Source organism: Pristiophorus japonicus, unplaced genomic scaffold, assembly GCF_044704955.1.
Source record: "Pristiophorus japonicus isolate sPriJap1 unplaced genomic scaffold, sPriJap1.hap1 HAP1_SCAFFOLD_252, whole genome shotgun sequence".
In the NCBI taxonomy this organism is placed as follows: Eukaryota; Metazoa; Chordata; class Chondrichthyes; family Pristiophoridae; genus Pristiophorus; species Pristiophorus japonicus.
Genome location: NW_027252252.1, coordinates 456489 through 482263, shown reverse-complemented (window position 1 = coordinate 482263; position 25775 = coordinate 456489). Strand labels below are relative to the sequence as shown.

General features: G+C 44.6%; 1 non-coding gene across 1 annotated transcript; it reads left to right on the top strand.

The window, feature by feature from the left end:
- The first annotated feature begins 2908 nt into the window (after positions 1 to 2908).
- trnaq-uug (transfer RNA glutamine (anticodon UUG)) lies at positions 2909 to 2980 on the top strand. Its single transcript has one exon. It is a non-coding gene; the product is annotated as a tRNA-Gln (tRNA).
- The last annotated feature ends 22795 nt before the right edge of the window (positions 2981 to 25775 follow it).

The window sequence follows — 25775 nt, the reverse complement described above, 5'->3', positions numbered from 1 at the left end:
GCCAAATGAGACCCGATTCTTTGTTTTAATTTTGGCGGGCTTGATATCTCTTTTTTATATTTTGGCGGGCCCATTAATGGTAACCTGTCTCGGATGTGTTGATCTTTTGAATTTGTTTCTTGATCGGGAAAATTAGATTTTTGGTATTTTCAATGTCAGCCGAGGCCTGGGTTTACCATGCGGGCTGGATGGACCATTGTCATTATGTATACGCTGGATGGGTTTCCTGCTCAGAGTGATGGCTGGCTATCTCTGGGTTGATTGTTGCTATGTTAATGTCTCCCGGGGAGATGGGTTTTCGAGTTTACACAATTCCCCAGACAATTTGTTCAGCTTCAATATCCCAGACAGCTTCAATACCCAAACTGCTTTCTTTGAACGATCCTTTAGTTCTCAGCCCTTTCCACACGGACCCAATCTGCCTTGTAAAATTCCAAATTCGATTAAAACTTGTAGTTTCTTCCATGTGCACTTTAGGATCCCAAACTTTCTGGTTGATAGTTCCAAATTAAATTTCCTTTCCAATGAGTCCACACACTGGGGGGTTGTCCAATGAATTTTTGCAATCCTACTCCTGCACCTATTTTCTATGTTTCTATGTTTCAACAACTTTGGCATGATTGGTTCCATGGTGTAATGGTGAGCATTCTGTACTCAGTAAATCAGTGATCTGAGTTCACATTGTGGTGGAACCTCAATTCTTGCTGTCCCAGCTGCTGAAAATTTGGGACAAACAAGTGAAAGACACCTGGTGTTGGTGGGCAGTTTTGTTGCCTTTGTCAGTGATGCTTGATCTGCAAGTCTAGTTGTCAAATCGTGTGTTCAACCATCAGTTACCTGTTACAAATCAGCGGAGGAGAAACCAGTTTTTTTATCTAATGCTGCCTTTACCTGCACAATGTGTGCTGAGATTATCTGTGCAATATGCTTTCAGCTGGATGAATAAAAGCAACGCTTTTTGAAATGCAGGCACTGCATGTTTTGTACTCGAAAAAATTTGTATTTTCTTTTCATGCCAAGCGTTTACATTAATGCATTGCAATGCCAATGCACTTTTTACCTGGCAAGACTGAAGTACAAGCTGTGATGAACAGTGTGAAACAGAAACAGGCACTTGAAAACCCACAGCCTCGACAGCATCTGTGTGAATTGGTCTGCATCAATAATTAGCAGAACGTAAAGAGGGGAACGCTATGGAAGAGAAAAGGCTGAGCCAAAGTGTAATGTTGGAGATGATTTTATTGTTTTTGAGAAATGTTTCAAATAATTTTTGCATTGTTAGTTCCATGGTGTAATGGTCAGGACTCTGAATTCAGCGATCTAAGTTCAAATCTTGGTGGAACCTGAATGCTTGTTGTCCCAGCTGCTGAAAATTTGGGACAAACAGATGAAAGACACCTGGTGGGCAGTTTTGTTGCCTTTGTCATTGATGCTTGATTGACAAGTCTCGTTGGCAAATCGTGTGTTCATTAACTGGAGTTTAGAAGGATGAGAGGGGATCTCATAGAAACGTATACGATTCTGACGGGACTGGACAGGTTAGATACAGGAAGAATGTTCCCGATGTTTGGGAAGTCCAGAACCAGGGTTCATAGTCTTAGGATAAGGGGTAGGCCATTTAGGACCAAGATGAGGAGAAACTTCTTCACTCAGAGAGTTCTTAACCTGTGGAATTCCCTGCCGCAGAGAGTTGTTGATGCCAGTTCATTGGATATATTCAAGAGGGAGATAGATATGGCTCTTACGATTAAGGGGATCAAGGGGTATGGAGAGAAAGCAGGATAGGGGTACTGAAGGAATGGTCAGCCATGATCTTATAGAATGGCGGGGAAGGCTCGAAGGGCCGAATGGCCTAATCCTGCACCTGTTTTTTTCTATGTTTCTATGTTGCTAACCATCAGTTACCTGTTACAAATCAGCGGAGGAGAAATCAGTTTATTGTCTAAAATGCTGCCTTTACCTGCACAATGTGTGCTTAGATTATCTGTGCAATATGCATTCAGCAAGATGAACAAAAATAACGCTTTTTGAAATGCAGGCACTGCCACTTTAGATAAAAAAAGGCCGAGCCAAAGTGTAATGTTGGAGATGATTTTGCTGTTTTTGAGAAATGTTTCAAAGATTTTGGTGTAGTTGGTTCCATGGTGTAATGGTAAGCACTCTGGACTTTAAATCCAGTTATCTGAGTTCAAATCTCAGTAGAACCTGAATGCTTGTTGTCCCAACTGCTGAAATTTAGGGACAAACAAGTGAAAGATACCTGGTGTTCGAGGGGAGTTTTGTCGCCTTTGTCATTGATGCTTGATCCACAAGTCCCGTTATCAAATCGTCTGCTCAACAATCAGTTACCTTTTACAAATCAGCGTAGGAGAAATCAGTTTGTTGTCAAATGCTGCCTTTGCCTGCACAATGTGTGCTGAGATTATCTGTGCAATATGCATTCCGCAGGATGAATAAAAGCAACGCTTTTTGAAATGCAGGCACTTCATAGAAACATAGAAAATACTTGCAGGAGTAGGCCATTCAGCCCTTCAAGCCTGCACCATCACTCAATAAGATCATGGCTGATCATGCACCTCAGTACCGAATTCCTGCGTTGTCTCCATACCTCTTGATCCCTTTAGCCGTCAGGGCAACATCTAACTCCCTCTTGAATATATCCAATGAACTGTCATCAAAAACTCTTTGCAGTAGTGAATTGCACAGGTTAACAACTCTCTGAGTGAAGAGGGTTCTCCTCATCTCGGTCCTAAATGGCTTACCCATTATTCCTAGACTCTGTTCCATGGTTCTGGACATCCCCAATATTGGGAACTGACGCGAAACATGAGAAAAGGCCGAGCCAAAGTGTAATGTTGGAGATGACTTTTTTGTTTTTGAGAACTGTTTCAAATATTTTTGTGTGGTTGGTTCCATGGTGTAATGGTGAGCACTCTGGACTTTGAATCCAGCAATCTGAGTTCAAATCTCAGTGGAACCTCAATTCTTGTTGTCCCAGTGGCTGAAAATTTGGGACAAACAAGTGAAAGACACCTTGTGCTGTTGGACAATTTTGTTGCCTTTGTGATTGATGCTTGATCTGCAAGTCTCGTTGTCAAATCGTGTGCTCTGTGTGAGCATAGTCCTGCATTGCTGAACTCTTTGCTTCAGCACGCAGTCTGAAGTTTGGATTAAAAAACAGGAAGATTGAAGTTTGGATGGAAAAGATACTGTTAGACAATGTGGTGCCTTCAGCCAGTGAGATGAGTAACTGGTCATTTTCTGGATGTTAAATATTTGAGTACCTTGTTACGGTGGGAATAATGGAAATTCAGGGCTAAACGATTTGACAATGTCTGTATGTTCAGTATTTGAGTGTAACCTTGTTACATTTTAATGAGATCTGTAGGTTAAACAAGCAACATTAAGTCTGTCTGTTAAACGATTCAGAAAGCAGTTCGTCAGGATTGTCTGAATGCAAAGAATAAGAGTTCAAAGGCTTTTTCAGTGTAAAGATGAGACTTTAATGGACTGTTGAGACACAGACAGCAGAGATACTGGACATTTGGAAGGTGTGTGTCTCAAGCAGCCACGGAAATCGAAGCAAGCTGCCTTTGTGAAGTGTTCTCAGTAACTTTCATACTTGGTTTGTTTAGTATGAATGTTTAAATAAAAGACCCTATCCTGCCTTTACTGCAACGGAGTGTGTGCGGGTAATTCGATATTAAAAGCAACGAAGTGAAAAGAGCAAGACAGCCGTTTACAACATTTTGGTGACCCCGACGTGATTTTGAAAAGTTCGTTGGCTTATTCGAAGTCCCCGACATGAAGCAGAAAGTTGGCTGAGTTGTTGGAAGAAGTGTTTCCCACACATCAGTTCGAGGGGTGAGCATTCTCTTAGTTGTCGTGATTAAAGTGATCTTCAGTTAGTAATGGGAAGCTCAGGGGATATTCCAGTTGAAGTCCGGTCATTTCTTAATGAGCGGATTGAGTCGAAAGGAAGACCTTATGGGATAAGACAGGAAACAATGACAGGAGGATGGAGAGAGACACGGCAGTCCTTAGTGAAGAGTGTCCAGTTAAAAAAGATTAAAGTGTTTGGGTTAAAAAGTGATAAAAAGAGAAAAGCGTGAGTGTTGCAGTGTCTCATGCTGGGGATTCAAACGTTAGGAGAAGAGGCTGAGGCTCGAGATAGGGAAGTCTCAGAACTCAGAGAGCAGCTAACAGCAGTGAGTAAAGAAGTAGATAATTGGTGATTTCAGGCACTCGGGGCAGCCAGGACTGTTCTGACACTGGATCAGCATCTTGCTAATGAACAGAAGTGTATCAAGATCTAGAGAAAGGAATATTTAAGCTGCAGCAGATGGTGGTATTAGGTTGGCCAGCGGAGACAGCAATTGATAAAGCCGGGTGGTATCCGGAGGATTCTCCGGGTCTGAGAGTTCAAAGGGGATGAAGGAACAGGGAGAATGCCCACCGTTCCCATCCACAGCTCCGTTGTCTTCTCTGACTTCGGAGCCTCGAACCCGTGTGGTTCGCGTGGCAACGTTAGGTACGGAGGCAGAGCTGTTTGATGCCTCTTCGGTTACTCAGACGCTTAACTCCCCACAACATTACACACGACCTTCCGGTAATGTGGAGAGTGGGGGAAGCACGCTCGAGCGGACAAGGCCAGAGCAGGATCATGGTTCGTCTACTCCCTGTGGAGCTCGTGAAGGGAACACGACCTTAAGTGGTTTTTGGGATACCTGGTATGAGCGAGGAGGGGTACAGTTACAGGACATGAGAGCTATCCTTAGTGAAGTGGGACCTGCACCTCTTCAGGATCTTAATAAGTTTGCCCAGTGGTGGTGTAATATTCTGGGATGGTGGCAGTCAGGGAACATATCAGAGAAACCGAGGGTTCACATGGTTCTGCGAGCTTTAGGGAATCACTGGGGAAAGGTAGTAGGTTTTGAAACAACTTCCAAGTCTCATGCTTGGTAGAATAATAGCTGCAATCTTTGTTACTCATTCAGGGACACAGTTAATAAAGCGGCTTGCATTATTACCAGGGGAAGGACCCAGGGAAGCTGGGGAACGTATATTCCAGTTGTGTAAAAGTTTGGGAAGTAATTGGATTGATATCAGTCATTATGGGGATGCTACACATAGAGAGATCATTTTGACTCTCCTACCCCCGTCAGTAGTTCTGGAAGTAGATGCCTGGGGTGGGGACGATTTTGATAAATGGTTGGCAAGGGTAGAAAGCTTGTATCAGGGAGCTGCAGGAATTTCAGTCATGGAAGTGAGACAGGGGTTACAGCGATGGAAGGCAGAAGGGCCTGAGTGGATGAATCCCGCGAGGAGTCACATAAAAGGAGCAGGACCAGGTGGTGGCCGTCAGTTGATAGAGGACAGGGGTAGATTGGCTGAAGAATTAGAAAAGTTAAAAGAAAAGTTGAAGAATCAGGAAAGCGAAGCGAGAGTCACAGACAGGAATGATACCTCGGTTCAGTTGCTGAGGTTGGGGGTAGATTCCGCAGGTGAGGGAGGATCCCGATAGGGATGCCGCGCCTCAACCACACATGTCGTTCCTTTAGGACCCTTACTTCAGGATAGGGGTGGCCATACCCTTATCGAGGCTTGTGTGGAAGGGCAGCGGGAAATGGACACAGGGTCAGCCGGACAAATGAAGGTACTCCTGGAGGAAGGGGATTCCCCTCTTCAGAGACAGTTCCCCAACACCCCAGATACATGAGGAGCAGTTACTGAACAGTCAGAGATGAAAGCAGTGGGAGAAGCTTGTTCAGAAACATTTAAAGTTTCTGCAGGAATGGGCTGTCTCAGAACTGATGAGATGTTCAGTGAAAAGCTCAAATTTTGGAGTTACAAACATGATCTTAAAGGATGTGAAATAGAAGTTGGATCGTTGCAAATGTCGAGAGAGTGAATGACAGCAGTTCTGAAGGGTGAACTGAGAGAAGGACTGGGTCTCTCGACTGACTATTCAGCATTTCCGTCATCCTTTACTCGATGTTGTTACACTTCTCCCACAAAGCAGAGGAAATTGTTAAAACCTGTGCAGAGTGCAACAGACGTGGTCGAAGACACCGATTGCGAGTTTATATTTCTGAATGTAAACAGCATGGAATTCAGTTGGAAACATCAAAAATTGAAAATTGACTTTTAGGTAAAAATGGATATGGTGATCACAGACCAACGGACTTTAAAATGGCATCCTGAGAATCTGAATCTACAAGAACCCTACTTTGACCCGAAGCGCGCTTCTATTTGGAAGAAGGAAATACGGAAATGGAATACAAAATTTCAACAGCTACAGAGTTTGAATCAAGCAATCGTTGTGGACATTAACCATCACACTGCGGAAAGCGAGAAGGTTCACACACCTTTGGACCAGATTGAACATGTGAGCTGGTGGGAGTCATTGTTGGGATGGAGCCCGACGGCAACAGGCGTGATGAACACAATGATACACTCTGTCCTTATGCTGGTGCTGGTTCAGCTGATCGTGCTGGTCATTTTGGTTTACTGTGGATGTCGTGTTGGAAAACAAGGATTACAACTGGACAATGCTGTTGAGCGAGCTTGAGCCACCATGCAAATGTATGTTACCCAGATAAGACCTGCAGAGAGGCGAGGAGAAGAAGTGGGGGAATGTGGGAGCACAGTCCCGCATTGCTGAACTCTTTGCTTCAGCACGCAGTCTGAAGTTTGGATTAAAAAACAGGAAGATTGAAGTTTGGATCGAAAGAGACTGTTAGACAATGTGGTGCCTTCAGCCATTGAAATGAGTAACTGGTCGTTGTCTGGATGTTAAATATTTGATTGTACCTTTGTTACTATTTAATGACATCTGTAGGTTAAACAAGCAATATTAAGTCTGTGTCTTAAACTATTCTCAAAGCCGTTAGCTGTGATTGTTTAAATGCACAGAAATAAGAGAATAAAGATGAGACTCACACACGCAGACGCCAGAGACACTGGACATTCGGAAGGTGTGTGTCTCAAGCAGCCACGGAAATCGAAGCAAGCTGCCTTTGTGAAGTGTTCTCAGTAACTTTCATACTTGGTTTGTTTAGTATGAATGTTCAAATAAGAAATCCTATCCTGCCTTTACTACAACGGAGTGTGTGCGGGTAATTCGAGGTTAAAAGCAACGAAGTGAAAAGAGCAAGACAGCTGTTTACAACATTTTGTAACAGGTAACTGACGGTTGAGCACACGATTTGATAACTAGACTTGTAGATCAAGCATCAATGACAACGGCAACAAAACTGCCCACCAGCACCAGGTGTCTTTCACTTGTTTGTCCCAAATTTTCAGCAGCTGGGATAACAAGCATTCAGGTTCCACAAAGATTTAAACTCAGATCACTGGATTCAGAATTCTGAGTGCTCACCATTACACCAGTGAACAGAAAATGTAAAATCTTTGAAACATTTCTCAAAAACAACAAGATCATCTCCAACATTACACTTTGGCTCGGCCTTTTCTCATCCACACCGTCAGTTTCCTCTCTTAACGCTCTGCTAATTATTGATGCAGACCAATTCAACCAGATGCCGTCGAGGCTATGGGTTCTCAAGTAGCTGTTTCTGTTTCATACTGTTCATCACCCCTTGTAATTCAGTCTTGCCAGGTAAAAAGTGCATTGGCATTGCAATGCATTAATGCAAAATGCTTGGCATGAAAAGAAAATGCAACGTTTTGTCGAGTTAGCGAGTAGGTGAGGTTTGGGGTTGATGTGTGTCGCTTTCAATCTTTGAAATTTCACCAAACAAAGAAACGGTGAATCGAACTGTCCCTGTAAGCATTGTGTTCACATTTAATCACAGGAATATCTGCAGTCAGGAGCCGAAAAGGAATTAAAACCTAATACCGGCTTCGGGACCATTAGAATACTTCGTCACAGACAAGGCACCGGAAGGCTGGAAGGTAGATCACACCGGTTGTGGGAGAGCTGGTTGGCGGTAACATGGAAGTGTCTGCAGTGTGATGGACCAGACTGCTTCCACACATCCACAATGAATGTCCCACGCTTTACTTGTGAAAAATAAAAATGAGAGTGGACATGTTCCATCCCGGTTGGAGCAATCTGAAGCTTTAACTGACTGACACCCTGGTTTGGGATGTCTTGCAAGGTGCATTTGCGTAAGTCTATGTGGCGCAATGGGTTACCACGTTTGGCTGTTAACAGAAAAGTTGGTGGTTCGAGTCCACCCAGGGACGAAGCCTTTAACTGTTTTTCCCTGAGGATTTGGTGCCGCACAGTTCCAGGTTGACATTGTGCGTTTTGGTTGCACAAACATATTCCGTTAACATTGCCAGCTGTGCTGTTATCCAGTGAGTTCCCACTCCAATACTTTTATGAGCATTCAGTTCAAGTGTCGAGTTTGAGTGTATACAGAACTGTACAGTGATATCAGAAAATTTAACAAGGCTGTGGGACATTGTGTTTTGTTAATATTGAACCACTAATATGAATAAATCCATTTTTTCGAATAATTAATTCAACACATTTTCAAAATGCTTCCGCCCAGTTTCGAACCAGGGAGATTTTGTGTGAGCTGATAACCACTACATTACAGAAACACTGCAACAATGTCAGGAACATCACCAGAGCTTTAACCTACACAGCTGGCCTATACTTCAGGAGCTGGTTTTACGAGAATAGAATGATGGTACTATATTTAGGAAGGCTGTGAGTGTAGCAGGAATTGATCTAGTGTTTGCCAGACTTTGCACACAGGAAGAGGAGGTGACCATTGAGCAGCGAGTGGTTAGGATCTGGAATGCACGGCTTGAAAGGGTGGTGGAGGCAGACTCAATCTTATCTTTCAAACGAGAGCTGGATAAGTGTCTGAAGGAAAAACAATTGCAGGGCTACTGGAAAGGGCGGGGGAGTGGGACTCGCTGAGAGTCGGCACGGGCTCGACGGGCCGAATGGCCTTCCGTGCTGTAACCATTCCATGATTCTGTAAGTTAGTGGCACATTTCATAGTGTGGGTGGAAGCAGAACATTGCAAAGGGACATGGATTGAGTCGGCAAAACTAGAGGCATCTGATTCAGGAGATTCGGGGGGCGCGGAAATTCGGGAGTTTAATGACTTTGAAAGGAACATTTTTGTTTTGTGCAGTTTCTGTCAAAGAAATGTTTGTGAAAGGAATTTTTTGCACAGAGGAATGCAGCATTTAATCTTCTGCCTTAACACTTCTTTCTGGGTGTCGGGGTCACATTTCTTTTCGATGTCATTCTTCGAGAATTTATATTTCCTTTGGTGTTTCACAACAACCAGACTCTTGCTCTAAAGTCAGTCGCAGTGTTTCCCCAGTCTCCTGTTGATGTTACCAGAAATGAACATTTTGAACCAGAATCCGGAAACACACTGTGCAAAATGGAACATGTTTTAACAGTTAACATGGGCTCGAAAACACAAATTCGAGATTAAGAGTTTCATGATCGACCGATTGATCTCACGGGGCTCCTGCCCAAATACACGTTTTTGTCACTGATTGCAGCCAGGCGCCTGTTGGCTCCGCCACAGATGTTTAAACTTGCTGTCGAGGAACTGCCAGGATCATCTTGAATTTTGGACCAGGCTCGAGGGGCCGAATGGCCTACTCCGGCCACTAATTCTTACATGTTTATGATCGTATGACCTTTCACAGGAGAACAAACTCACCCCAGAGCATGCATGAGGAGAAAGCTGCAGAAAATATTCCCGCCCGGTGAACTTTCGCGTGTGAGGCGAACGTGTTAACCGCTGCACTGCGGAAACATCTCCACTTTCAGCACCCGGTCAGACGGAAATGTTCAGTGAGCAGGTGAACTGCTGAATCCCAGTTTTTAGGAGCTCGTCGTGGTGTCAAATGAGTTTTGCTTCATGATGAAAAATAAAATACGTCAGAAGTGGGATGAGAAGCCAAGCTTTACAGAGCAGATTGCAATTTCAACACAACACCTCAGCCATCCTGAGTATTAAAACTGCATCTGGCCACCGGCAGATTGATTTTGAACTTTTGTGTCCTGTCACATGAAATAAATGAGGACAGCAGGCGTATCTCTGCCTGACACCGGGGAAACAGTGAGACAAACCTTGGAGCAAGGGTCTGGTTATCGTGAAACAGCAAAGAATATATTACTTCTCGAAGAACAATATCCAAAAGAACAGTGATCCAGACCTGATTTGAACACACAAGCTTGTGATCGGGAATCAGACTCACTACCGTTGCACCACAAGACCTACACAGGTAACCTGAGATGTCCGTCTATATGAAGGTTTCACAATACAAGGGGCTTTAAAATCCCCGCCCATTCCCACCAGGAATCAGAAGCAACGCTCAGCTGCCAGTCACCGTGTGTTTTTTCCGAAGACTTTTGTGTTGCTTTCACGGGAAAGCATCATTAATTAACCCCTCACCTTCTTTTGCACAATGAAAGAAATGCTAACTGAGGGACAGTCGGATACTTCAATCATTTGTCCTGTGCTTTGGGGAGCGGGCAGGGAAGTGGACCCGAGTCCATGATCGGATCGCCCATGATCGTATTAAATGTCGGAGCAGGCTCGAGGGGCGTATGGCCGACTCCTGCTCCTATTTCTTATCTTCTTATGTTCTTGCGCATGTTAACCTATTTTACACACTGTATTTTAGGAGTCTGCTTTAAAATCTTCATTGCCGATGACACCAGGAATCTGGGGCAACTTTTGTCAACTTTGACAGCACCAGTTATTCCCACCGTGCACAGAAAATAGAATCAGTAGTGAAGATAAAATCCCATGGTGCTCATTTTCAGATTCAACGCAGTAGGATTTCAAATAAAGTGAAATAATTTTACAGTGAAAAGATTTGGAAGTGTTACTTGTATTGTATCTTTCATTACAATTTGTGGCATCTGACTCCCGTTCATGCCTCTGCTGAATAAGAAAGTAGGGTTTGACGTTGACCAGACTGCACTGCCCCTGATATTTGTGAGCTCATCCTTTATATTCAGTGGTTTCTCGCCCTTTGATGGGCTGCAGTGTCGCGGATATCACGTTGGCCTCACACGCGAAAGGTCCCCGGTGGATCCGTTTTCTCTCACTGAATGTTATCTATTTATTGGTTAAATAAAGAGCAATTCAGGAATAAGGGAGCCCTATTGCCAGGAGAATAAATCGCAAATAACGACAGCAAATGCTGGAAATCTCAGCAGGTCAGGCAGTATTTTCCAGGAGACTAATCTCTCCTCCGATTGTTCCCTTTTCGCAAGTTTAAACATAATGTTTCTACCCAGAATCAAACCGGGTACTTTTCACATAAAGCAAATGTGATAACCACTGCACTACAGAAACCTCTGGCACAGCAGCCCCAACAGAGGGGAGCTGACCAGTGAGCTCCCTCTGTGCTGATCGGGAATGTGTTGGCTCACGTTAAACAACTTCTGTCCCACACTGAAAGTTCTGAATCCACCACACGTTAAAATAATCCACGCACAGGCATCTTCCATCCTTCTGGATGTCGTTCGGGTCCTTCATTGAAACACCTGTGAACTCATCCTTTTTCGGCATGGAAGCAAGTCATCCTCGTTTCGTGGGACCGCCTATGATGATGACGATGATGGATACATTAACGTCCCAACAGCTCATTGACTGCAGGAGTGGGACCGTGCGGCGCTTCAGAAGACATGTGGAAAAGGCAAAGTCACTGATTCCATCTCATGTGCTCCTCCGATCAAGAACAGCAACACACACTAAAAATGCTTCAATAATGGTTAAATCTTATCTCCACCTGTGCTAAGCAGTTGGCTCATTGGTCCAGGGGTATGATTTTTGCTTTGGGTTTGCAACCTGAAATTTGCATCGAAACTCTGCAGGAAGGATTTGCATTTCTGCAGCGTCTGTCAGGAACTCCTGATGCCTCAAAGTGCTTTACAGCTGTTGAGTTGCCTTTGGAGTGTTGTCATGTGAGGAAAGATGTGCCCAAATCACCCCACACGCACCTCAACTCTTTGCAAAGAAGTCCATAGGATCATAGATGTTTACAGCATGGAAGGAGGCCATTTTGGTCTATCGTGTCCGCGCCGGCCAACAAGAGGCCATCCAGCCTAATCCCACTTTCCAGCTCGAGGTCGATAAACCTGCAGGTTACGGCACTTCAGGTGCACATCCAAGCACTTTTTAAATGTGGTGAGGGTTTCTGCCTCTACCACCCTTTCAGGTAGTGAGTTCCAGACCCCCACAACCCTCTGCGTGAAGACATTTCCCCTCTAAACTTTCTGCCAATTACTTTAAATTTATGCCTCCTTATTGTTGACCCCTCTGCTGAGGGAAATAGGTCCTTTCTATCCACTATATCTTGGCCCCTCATAATTTTATACACCTCAATGAAGTCTCCCCTCAGGCTCTGTTCCATGGAAACCAAATCCAGCCTATCTAATCTGTCCTCATGGCTAAGATTCTCCACGCCCGGCAACATCCTCGTAAATCTCCTCTGTACCCTCTTCAGCGCAAACATATCCTTCCTGTAATATGGCGAGCAGAACTGCACACAGTACTCCAGCTGTGAGCTAACCTGCCCCACCGACCCCTTCTCTTGTATTCTATGCCTCGGCTAATAAAGGCAAGCATTCCATATTCGTTCTTAAGCACATTAGCTACCTGGCCTGCGACTTTCAGGGATCTGTGGACATGCACTCCCTGGATTCTGGGGAGGACCCAGCAGATTGGAAAACTGCAAATGTAATGCCCCTATTTAAAAAAGGAGGCAGACAAAAAGCAGGAAACTATAGACCAGTTAGCCTCACATCTGTGGTTGGGAAAATGTTGGAATCCATTATTAAAGAAGCAGTAGCCGGACATAGAAACATAGAAAATAGGTGCAGGAGTAGGCCATTCGGCCCTTCGAGCCTGCACCACCATTCAATAAGATCATGGCTGATCATTCAGCTCAGTCCCCCTTTCCTGCTTTCTCTCCATACCCCTTGATCCCTTGAGCCATAAGGCCACATCTAACTCCCTCTTGAATATATCTAACGAACTGGCATCAACAACTATCTGCGGCAGAGAATTCCACAGGTTAACAACTGTCTGATTGAAGATGTTTCTCCTCATCTTAGTCCGAAATGGCTTACCCGTTATCCCTTACAATCTGACCCCTGGTTCTGGACTTCCGCAACATTGAGACCTGTCCAGTGCCGTCAGAATTTTATATGTTTCGATGACATCCCCTCTCATTCTTGTCAACTCCAATGATCTCTCGATCCCTTGATTCCCCGAGACTCCAAAAATCTATCTAACGCAGCCTTGAATATATTCAGAAACTCTGCATCCACAGGCCTGTGGGGCAGAAAATTCCACAGATTCATAACCCTCTGAGTGAAAAAATTCCTCCTCATCTCTGTCTTAAATGGCCGACCCCTGAACCTGAGACTGTGCCCCCTGGTTCTAGACTCACCAGCCGGGGGAAACAACTTCTCAGCATCTACCCTGTCAATCCCCTTCAGAATATTGTGTGTTTCAATGAGATCACCTCTCATTCTTCTAAACTCCGGAGAGTATCGGCCCATTCTACACAATCTCTCAACTTAAGACAGTCCTCTCATCCCAGGAATCAATCTGGTTAACCTCTGTTGTGCCACCTCCCAGGCAAATATTTCCTTCCTAAAATAAGGAGACCAAAAACAGTGTGCAGTACTCCAGGTGTGGCCTCACCAGGGCCCTGTACAATTGTAGCAAGAATTCCTTACTCTTGTACTGTGGGCTATATATTAGGTACTATGGACCGAGTGCCCTGTTTTTTTGCTGATTCGATGGTTGTATAAAAAGTGATTAAAATATGACAGTTGCTCGGCAAACATATTTGTATTTCCTTCAGTGTACTCCTTACTCTTCAAGGGCTAGATTTTCCCCAAGCAGTTTTGTCGGCGCACTGACCTCAAGCGCACCGACTTTGCGCGCAGGAAACGGCTCGGGGAAAAACTCGCACCATCCTGGCCGCTGTGTACAGTCCCCGGAGCCCTGGCGTGGTGTCGATGGTGAAGTGGGGGGTGGAGCCAAATGCCTGCGCCGAAAACACTGCCGGCACCTTCGCGCATGGGCAGTAGGGAGAGAAAACTTGGCACTCTGCCATTTTGAAACAGTGTCAAACCCGATGAAAAGCACTGCAGCTTCTCAGCTTCTCCGGTCGCTCGGCGGGCTCTCCCCCCGTCCCTCCCCGACAAAAAGCACAGCTCCAGCAGCTGCAACTTCTCCGGTCCACAAGCTCACACTTCTCCAGTGTGTCTTCCCCCCCCCCCCCCTATCCCAGGGATATAGGAACCGAGTGTAATGGAGTCAAGTTTGCTGATGATACAAAGATGGGTGGGAAAGCAAATTGTGATACTGCAAAGAAAATCTCAATTCCGGAAGAACAATATGGAAACGAACAGTGATCCCGCTATAAACACGCAGTCTTCTGATCTGGAATCAGACACACGACCGTTGCACCACGAGGTCTACAGCGCAGAGTGCCCATGTTTGGAGACATGAAGGTTCCTGAAACACAGTTTCCTTGACCCTGCATTGGTGCAATGAAAGGGCTTTAAAATCCCCGGTTTTCCCACCGTGGGTCAGACAGCATCAGAAGCAGTGCCCACCTGTCACTCACCCTCTCACACCCGCTTTCATCACCTGCTGCCCGCGGACTGCAGCAAATCCAGTTCATCATCATCATAGGCAGTCCCTCGAAGTGAGGATGACTTGCTTCCACGCCAAAAAACAATAAGTTCACAGGTGTTTCAATGATGGACCTAATATTCCAGGTCCCGAACTGCATGTTGAAGGGTGGAAGATACCTGTGCGTGGATTTTTTTAACGTGTGGTGGCCGTTGCACCCCAGCCATCACACGGGCTTGACTGAGCGAGGTCTTGGTCCAGTGGCAAGGGTTATCCAAGACGACTGGAGACCAGCTCTGCTGCACGGACCCAGTGCCCACACATATCGCAGTGTGGGCTGGCCCGTGCTGCCCCTGGGCCCCTGGCCCTGAACTCACGCCGCCCCTGGGCCCCGATCACATCCCTCCACAGTCTCTCGCTGCTCCTGCTGTACCTGCCCACGCTCCAATCACCGACCTGGACTTTGATGACATCACTCTTCGCTGCCGTCGCCCTCCTACACCAGCTCGCGCTGTACCTTGCCGTGGTACACCACCATGCTGCTCCCAGGCCGCCGCTCACCGCTCCTTTTATGGCCCCGACCTGCCACTGGTGTTCTCACGCAGGTCGGGGCCTCCACGCTGCTCCCAGCAAATCCAGTTACACCCCGTGTCACCGCACAATTCTCAACTGTGATTGTAAGCTGACTATATTTAAAGCTATCGCAGAGACTGCAAACAGTGTTCCCTGGTCATCCCGTGGTTAGGATTCGGTGCTTTTGCTGCCGTGACCTGGGTTCGATTCCCGGTCAGGGAAAGCATTTTTGCAGAGCAAGTTGACAAAAATAAATCAAGTCTGTGAGATACTGAATAATTGTTTCAATCATCATTATTCCACCCACATGTGTTGCACACTGAAGGAAATACAAATATGTTTGCTGAGCGATGGCCGAATTTTCATAGCTTTTTATACAACCGTAGAATCAGCAGAAAAACAGGTTATTCGGCCCATAGTACCTAATATATAGCCCACAGTATAAGAGTAAGGAAATCTTGCTACAATTGTGCAGGGCACTGGTGAGACCACACCTGGAGTACTGCACACAGTTTTGGTCTCCTTATCTGAGGAAGGATATACTTGCCTTGGAGGTGGTACAACGGAGGTTCACCAGATTGATTCCTGGGATGAGAGGACTGTCCTATGGTGAGAGATTGTGTAGAATATGCTGATACTCTCTGGAGTTTCGAAGAATGATCGGTGATCTTGTGGATATCTGAACAGAATATATGGAATTAAGGACAGTAAAGTAAACTGGATATAGGAAAATGTATAAAGCCATGGTAGAATAGCTGGGAGAATGTCAGATTGCAAATAGTGCAACATCAGCACAGTTAACAGTCTTTCTCAAAGTTTCAAGTTACTAATCCTGCCAATAACATAAATTGTAACATGAAATGAATATATGGATAAATCTGCAGAATTGCAAGGTCTCAGCTGGTAGTCACACCATAAATTGAAACATTCAGAGGCAATGCTTGAGCTTTCTTAAAAACATCTCATATAGATTGACTAATGAGTGGCTGAGTTAGAATGTCAATCTAATTGTATATTGTTCTCTATTTTCAAAACTGTATAACTGTTGTCGCTTTACGATGTAACTTCACTTACCCGTAGGGAGTGTGTACGCTCGATCGAGAAAGTATATCTTCTGTCTGATAAGTCTTGCCGGCCGGTAAAATAAAGACTGCTTTGTTCAAAGCACAAGAGGTATTCGACTCAGTAATTTTACTGAACCAGATTGAGAGAAAATAATCTACATTTACATTTGGTGTCAGAAGTGGGATCTTAACGGACGACTGCCGAAAACTTGCGAATTAAGAGCCAGACTAGCCTTGGACGAGACGAGGGGAAATTGGCCACTGGAGTGAGTATGATTTCAATACTGCTCCAGTTTCCCCCGGTTTCAAAAGTCTGAGGAAAGTTTAGCCACTCGCTGGTTCTCAGGTAGTGTCTGAACGAGATCCAGGACAATCTGGTGAATAATTTTCAAATTTAGAATAGGGATAGAGATCGGGAAATTGCGCGATGACGCAAACCAAGCGGCGACTTGGAAAGATAGGTTATAGTTAGAGCTAGATAGGGATAGATGATCAATCATGGATCCAAAAATTAATAGGAAAGAAAAGAGACTCTTGTGAACGTCTGTTTAACTGAGAAATGCTTCTGTAATTTTTACTGTAAAAAAAAAAGCCGGGGAGTTGTGGTTTGCTTTATCTCAAACAGAATGAAAGTTTTCCTGTATGTGGGAAGTTTAAGAGTGTGAACCTTATTGAATTACATATATTCGGATGATAAGTTACGGAGCCAGGAAATGCACAAAGGATAGGTTTGTTGGTGGTTAAAAAAAAGGATTTAACATGCTCACTTACTTGTCGAAAGAACACATTCAGAGAAGGCACAGCAAAACAACTGAGATGGATTCAAAAGGATTCAAAAAAAATATTATATTAAATAACACGACCTTGAGGCTGTAACAATTGAGATAACGAAAAGCAGTCCACAGCCTATGTGCCAGACTTCTCTCTAGTTATGGAAAAGACAAAAAAAAGTAACGTACTAAATAGGTGCTGAAAACAAAATGTTCTGAGATTTTAAATTATGAGAAAAATTCCACTGCAGTCTAAAAGAAAAAAATCACCCCTGTCCAGTTGGCAGAAAAACTCCATTAAATTAGGGCTTTCATTGACTGATTCGATTTAAACTGCGCAGTGACGCGAAAGGATAGGGAAATTTGGAGACCAAAAGAAATTAAATTTAGAAAATTAGGCTCACAGAAAATTAAATAAGGCTTATGGGGAATTAAATAGAGGATAGGTGTTCAAATCAGGTGTGACGTCGACCTTGTATATCACTTGGCCCATCTCGGCACTGATTGAATTTAAATCACGCAGCAACTCGAAAGGTAAGGCTGACGCAGACGCGCAGCGGCGCTAACGCGTAGCGACGCGAGAGGTGCGGCGGCGTGAGCGTCCGGGCGAGTAAAGGAGGGCTAACGCAGACGCGCAGCGGCGCTAACGCGTGGTGACGCGAGACGTGCGGCGGCGCAAGCGTGCACCCGAGTGAACGTGGGCCGACGCGAACGTGCAGCCACGCGAACCACGAAATAATATCAAGTCATTGCTGATTTTTGTAGGTCCGTTTATAGTAAGTTTGTTAATTCTGTTTACTTCAAGTTGGAATCGCGCGGCGACGCGAGCTGCGGGGTGACGTGGCTTTGTGTTAGTTTAGTAAGTTTGTTAAGTCTGTTTCAAGTTTGAATCGCGCGGCGACGCGAGCCACGGGGCGACGCGGCTTTGTGTTAGTTTAGTAAGATTGTTAAGTCTGTTTCAAGTTTGAATCGCGCGGCGACACGAGCCGCGGGGCGACGCGGCTTTGTGTTAGTGTAGTAAGTTTGTTAAGTCTGTTTCAAGTTTGAATCGCGCGGCGACGCGAGCCGCGGGGCAACGCGGCTTTGTGTTAGTTTAGTAAGTTTGTTAAGTCTGTTTACTTCAAGTGTTCAGAATCGTGCGGCGACACGAGCCACGGGGCGACGCGGCTTTGTGTTAGTTTAGTAAGTTTGTTAAGTCTGTTTACTTCAAGTGTTTTGAATCGCGTGACGACGCAAGCCGTGGGGCGACGTGGCTTTGTGTTAGTTTTAGTAATGTCTGAAAGTTTTTAGTTTGTTTAAATCGCACGACTACGTGAACGCGTAACGACACGGTAATACGAGGGACAGCATGAAAATGGGTAATCAGTTGGATAAAACAACGGATGCGGATAGTCCGCTACAAAAGTAAAAACATCTCATATAGATTGAGTAATGAGTGGCTGAGTTAGAATGTCAATCTAATTGTATTTTGTTATCTATTTTCAAATCTGTATAACTGTTGTCGCTTTACGAAGTAACTTCACGTATCCGTAGGGAGTGTGTACGCTCGATCGAGAAAGTATATCTTCTATCTGATAAGTCTTGCCAGCCGGTAAAATAAAGACTGCTTTGTTCAAAGCACAAGAGGTATTCGACTCAGTAATTTTACTGAACCAGATTGAGAGAAAATAATCTACATTTACATTCTCATTGAAACGGATAATATTCTGAAGGGGATTGACAAGGTAGATGTTGAGCAGCCCGGCTAGCTCAGTTGGTAGAGCATGCGATTCATGATCTCAAAGTCGTGGGTTCGATTTGAGCGAATTATTTTCCTTAAACTTTATGTTGCATTCATGGGAAAACATCTTTAATGAACCCATGATCTTCTTTGCACAATAAAAGGAATGCGAACTGAGGGAGAGTTGATAATTTAATCATTTGTTCTGTGATCTGCATAAGAACACAAGAACCAGGAGCAGGAGTCTGCCATTTGGCCCTTCGAGCCTGCCTTCTTTTGCACCGAAACAAATTATAACCGTGTTTTTAAATTAGCAGTGCGAGATATTTAGAGGGCACCTTTCAATGCTTCACAAAACTATTCCTTTCGCTACAGCCAGCTGGGATCGATTCCTGGTTTGGGAAGTAAATTTGATATCACCGTTTGTAATTGAAGTGGAGTAATTTTATTACATTGGATGGATGTCCCAAAGCACTTCAGAGTGGTGTCAAAACAAATGATTTTGTAATTAAACACAATGAATGTTAGGAGTGGGATTCAAACCCATGCCTCCGGAGAAGACTGTGACCTGAACACAGCACCTAAGACCGTTCGGCCATCCTAACTGTTGGATGTTCTTTTTACAAGCTATTACTCTGGATAGTTTCAGAATGGGCACTTGTTCATTGTTGCTGGAAGTCCCAGTGACCAGGATATTCTCTTCCCTGGGGTTTTCCTCAGCCTGTGCTCGGTGTACAGGGAGCTTTGGCCCAGGCCTGAGGTGGTTTGCATCATGCATCAATGTACCCTGGAATGCTTTTGTTCAATTTTATTGCAGACATGTTTTTGTTTCAACAACAATGTTTCTGTCCGTGATCGAGCTGCGGACTTTTCACATGTGAGGCGAACGTGATCACCACTGCACTTCGCAAGCTGCTGCTTAGCTCAGTGCCCAGACAGAAGTGTTCAGCAACAAGCTGAAATGCTCAATCCCTCTCTCTGCAAAAAGTTCCTTTCACAAACATTTCTCTGACCACAACTGCACCAAACAACAATGTTCTCCTTTCAAAGTCATTAAACTCCCGAATTTTCATGTCTGCAATTTTATGGACAAGGACAAGGACTGAAAGCGCTTTGTGATCAGAAAATTGCCGGAATCCCCGGGGTTAATGACAGGGCATTTGATGGTTGATTTCTGTACACACCTTGGGATTCAGGAGAACTGATTTTGTGGTTTGAAGTTCGAGGTAAACCCACGGGGTGGAGCCAACAGTCACCTGGCAGCAATCAGCGACAGGAACATGCAACTTAAGCAGGCCCGGCTATCAACGGCATTACCATCGCCGAATCCCCCACCATCAACATCCTGGGGGTCATCATTGACCAGAAACTTAACTGGACCAGCCACATAAATACTGTGGCAACAAGAGCAGGTCAGAGGCTGGGTATTCTGCGGCGAGTGTCTCACCTCGTGACTCCCCAAAGCCTTTCCACCATCTACAAGGCACACGTCAGGAGTCTGATGGAATACTCTCCACTTGCCTGGATGATTGCGGTTCGAACACACGAGAAGCTCGACACCATCCAGGACAAAGCAGCCCACTTAATGGGCACCCCATCCACCACATTCAACATTCACTCCCTCCACCACTGGCGCACCGTGGCTGCAGTGTGTTCCATCTACAAGATGCACTGCAGCAACTCACCAAGGCTTCTTCGGCAGCTACTCCCAAATCCGTGATCTCTGCCGCCTAGAAGGACAAGGGCAGCAGGCACATGGGAACACCATCACCTCAATTCTCGGGGGAGAGGGTGAACAGCCAGAGGTCATGGTCCATATCAGGACCAATGACATGGGTAGCAAGAGAGATGAGGTCCTGCAGACAGAGTTTAGGGAACGAGGAGAGAGATTAAAAAGCAGGACCTCAAAGGTAGTAATCTCTGGATTACATGCGGTGCCACGAGCTAGTGATTACAGAAATAGGAGGATAGAGCAGATGAATACGTGGCTGGAGAGATGGTGCAGGCAGGAGGGCTTTAGTTTCCTGAGGCATCGGGACCACTTCTGGGCGAGGTGGGATCTGTACAAGCTGGACAGTTTGCACCGAAACAGAGCGGGGACCAATATCCTCACGGGGTGGTTTGCTCGTGCTGTTGGGGAGGGTTTAAACTAGCTTGGCAGCGGGATTGGAACCTGAGAATAGATTCAATAGGCAGGGAAATAATGCTGGAATTAGAAAGCAAAATTAAAGAAAGTGAGTTTGAAAGAGAGAGGAAACAAGCAGGTAAAAAGGGTAAATAAACAAATTGAAAGACACTGTTGTAGGAAGGCAAAGGCACCTGCTGAATATATAAATGTATTTATGTTTAAAATGTTAGCCAAATATAAAATGGCTGCCAGGGGGCTTAGCAAAGCATGATGGGGGCTCAGTAAGCCAAGTTAGCTAAAACTGCTGACTGAGCGCTGACCCTGCAGAGCCTGGTACCAGGAATGTGTTGAATCAACAACTTGAGGCAAGATAGTATACAGAACACTGCAATACCTAGTACGGAATGTCCTCAAGTCAGTGACCCCCAGATGGTGTGCCTAGCAACCACGGAGATAAGTAGCTAGGCACCGGCGGAACCCATGATTAACATCACATGGATATGAATCAGCCCCCAACAATCACGAACTGATTATACAGCCCCCTGATGTACCGGGGTTAATTCTATTGGCCCATTTAAACCTATATGTAATCTAGAATCATTATGATTGGATTGTGTCCAGCCGAAGTGGGCTGAGTAACTGTAATGAACTATTGTAAAACATATAAATATCGATGAATTTCTTTGTTCGGCGGAGTCGAGTGCCTGGAGTTGGACCAGAGGCTCTCTTCCGCTGGCGTAATAAAGGCCGTTTTGGCATTGGAACCGACCCCGAGTGTCGAGTTATTCTTCCACAAAAACATTTGTGATAACAGTGGTTTCACGAACAGGATTTCCCGGAGTCGCTGGACGTCCTTGGCAAAACCTGGGTGAGTATAAAAATGTTTTAATTATTAAGGGTGCGGAAGGTGGAGGCCGGTTGATCGACACGACGAGACGGTCTAATATCTCAAACGACTAGCCTGAGCCTGAATTAAGAGGATTTTTGTCCCACGTGACGGCCAGGAACTAAGTAGGCGTAGGGAACGCACTTAGACCGTGGGATTGTGATACCGAGCGACATCTCCCGGACCCAGTCGTGTGATTTGAAAATAGACCCCGGAGACCAGGCGGTGCACAGCGACCAAAGGAAACCAAACCTGTGAACAGGGTCGAACCGACAGACAAAACGGTGGTAGGTAGTCGTTAAGGAGGCATGGGGCACTGCGGGAATTGCTTAAACGCGTTTTAAGAATTGTATAAGTTTGTGTAATAGCAGAACTTGTGACCTGACAGTAGCCAGGAGACGGTCTGGTACAAGTTACACTAGGAAGAAAGTGGATCTCTGAGGGTCGATTCCTAACGGTTCTAGTCCTACCCAGGAATGGCCAATAAAGCAAGTAATCTCGAGTGGGGACTAGAAGGGTCCCTTACTCGCCATCTGGCGTAAAAACAAAATAAACTAATTGAGAAGATGATTAAGTCAGGATGGAACCCCCAGGACCCGCCAGCAAATCAACGGGAATGGTGGCAGAAGGAAAGGAAAGATAAAGATGAGAAAGCCGTGGTCTTGATTCTTCAAGCCCACATAAAATTAACAGAGGAAGTTAATCAGTATGTAAGAAATAAAAAAAAACCTGATCGTGATTATCTGAAAGGAAGTATGGATCCAATAATAGAGCCAGCCAAACAATAAACTTTGTTGAATGAAAAGAGACATTTGTGAATGTGTAGGAATGAGATAAAGAATGGAGAAGGGAAGCTGTAATGCCTTTTTAAAAAGACTGTGTCTCTGGAGGCTGCAGGCTGGGGAAGTACGCTCCCCTTTTTCCTTTGTGTAAAACCTTGATGCGAAAGCTTTTCGCTCAGGAAAGAGATTTTTAAATTGCAGATTGGCAGTACAATATTGAATTGGGATTTTGAGATATTTCAGGTGATTCTCGTTGATAAACATTTTGGTTGTATAGGAAAATCTTGGGTTTGGAAGCCTTTTTAATAAAAGTACACATACTGCATCAGGAACTGAAGCTTACAAAAGATGTAATTAATGAGATATAGTACCACAAAATTGAAGTCACAGAGCAAAAGATTAGAGTTTTTGATCAGCTTCTAAAACGGAAGTTAGGCAAAAAAATCCAGTAATACCATATTTGACATTTTGAAATTCAATAATAAATACAAATTCTACAAAAGGGGAGCAGAAATTAGGAAGGGAACAGTGAAGAGTTAATTTTGTTGTGAAGGTTTCAAGTACCACTGGTTAAGAAAAGGTGAAACAAAATGCGATACGTTTAAAACAAAAAGTTAAATCTGATCTCTTTTAAAAAATAAAACGAAAAGGTTTGGAAAAAATGACGTAATGTACGAATAAATAAGTGCTGAAAAAAAAAGTGTTTGCGATGGAAAAAGACATAACTTACTAAATACTAGTTGATATTGGCTGTGAAAAAGATATTGGTTTAATTGGGAAAAGGAAAAAAAAATTGGAAGAGGTAAAAGACACTCTCCATTGATAATGATTTTAAATTACGAGAAAGTTTCACTGCAGTTTGAAAAGATTTCCAGAATAGACGTTGTTAATCAAGAAAAGTCCCAAACAGTCTAAACAAGCAGGAGGGTTTTGAAAATAACGAGGAGAAAAGATCTAAGCTATGCGAACTCAGCAGAGAGAGATATTAAACACAAGATTTGCCCACTGAACGGGACCGTTAAAAAATAAACAAAATGTTAGCATGCATACAGTTTGTGTGAAAATTGGATTTCAGTCAACAAAATAGCTATTAAAAATGTGTGCTCTCATTTAAAAAAAAATCTTAGGCAAGTACTTGAATTAGATGTTCAGGAAAAAATTGGAGTTAATCTAAAATGCTGTCTTTCCTGATGACAAGATTTTTATTATGACCACTTTACTAATGATTTCTGCTGTTTTAACGGATTCCTAATTTCTAAGCAAGTTTAGAAGACACAAAGATTTGGATGATTACCCGAAGTCACGTAATGACATCAGGCCTTCTTACAAACCTGTAAAGGAGTTAACCCTTTCCATTGACAGCTGTTTTACACTGGACCTTACGAATTTGAATTTCTTACTAAAATAAAGAAGACTCACCTGACAGACTGTGGAAATGGTGGGATAGTCAGATTAAAAATAAAACAGAACTAGCTGGTCAAGAGTTAAAAGCTAAGATAAATAAGCTGGAAGAGATTTAAAAAACAGGAGCAGACGGATAGTGCAGTGTGCAGCCAAAGCACCATCACCTATGGCAATCGAGCCAATGAATCCCACGGTGGGTAGGTGTAGTCCACAAACCCAACCTAACAGCAAAGCACACTGCGATGTTTGGAGGAATAGTGGTGGCATTGGTGTTGATTAGAGTTTGGATAATATTTAGATGGGTCATCGTGCAGGCTCGAGCACAGCAGGCTCAAATACAAAACCGACGGCAGCCCAGACAGGGACATGAAGTGATCGAGATGGTACGACTATAAAGAATATGGATAACCAAACCCTTACCTCTGATTCCATTGAGTGACCGCGACACAAGTAGACCAGAACCTAACACGTGGTGACGACCAGGCTATCTGTTTAAAATTTGCAGATACAACCATCACCGAGATGGGACCGCAGTGCTGACTTCGACTCTGGGGACTCATGATACTGGGAATCTTGAGGCCCACACAAGCACTGGACAATACAGACCGACTATGAGAGGTACAGCACACGCAAGAAAGACACAACTGCATCAACTATGGGGTTTTGTTTACTTTTACTGATGGAATAGGCATTCCAGCAGCCAAGGACTGGAGCAAGGACAGAACTTATTTTAACGCGTGGCTACAAATGAATCCGGATAAGGATAGAGTATGTGTGCGATGCTCCACGGGTACAAGAAGCAGTTGCATTAGACGAAGGGAGGCCGGGGGGGCCTGATGATTGTATCTTTGGAATAATTTGCGCGCCTCCTGCCCAGCCACAACCGTTAGTCACCCACAAAGAGGGGGTGGGGCTGTGTGGATATTATGAGGAGGTAGAGGCTGCCGCAATATCGTTCTATATATGCTTCTCACCCCTCCGACACCACGCCCCATAAGAACCACCACACTTCCCATGGAATTGTCATGTCCAACAATTACAAGGGGACAGGAAAATGGGATTGTGCTGTCCAACGAGGGTGAACTATTGTATGATAATGTTATGCATGAAATTGTGCCTGTCCTGATCAATATCTCAGGTGTACAGATGCCGGAATATTGTACAGAGCAGACAAGAAATATGTATAATGTATTAAGTAAAGTTGGAATGCAGCAGGCTGCCGATACCATGGGTGCCAGCAGATTCCGAGGACAGGAGCCAGTTCATAGGACTAAGAGGGAAATAGTTAATGATGTTGTGACCGGTTATAATGCCGGAACCTCCATAGTAAACTCACTGGACATACAAAGGCTAAATGAAAGGGTGGAGCAGCTTAAAGGGGTGATGAAGGGATTATTAGAACGGGCAGAGTGGAATCAGGAAGATCAAGCCGAACTCGGAAGAGAGGTGCTGAAATCCAATTGGATGGCCTCTCGGTCCTGGAAGCTCAGGCAAAAACAATCAATCACCTTTTCGACAGTGAGAGAGAAGATACCACAAAACTTAGACAGGGACAACTTTGTCACGCTTATGGCCTATGGATGGTGGGACAGATACGACACAACCACGATCATATCCAAAGGGGGGAGTTGCCAGACTGGATAGACAGCCCACATCTGGCTCAGTTGGCCAAACTGAAGGGGACACTGGGTAATTGCACTCTGAAGGGACTAACCAGAGTATGCCCAGTGATCCCAAACTGCCGAATGGGCAAAGCTGCCGGAGTGGGAATAGCCCTGATGACACAAACAACCTTCCGGATATAAAAGGGGTCGGAGGGTCTAGTAAGGAGGA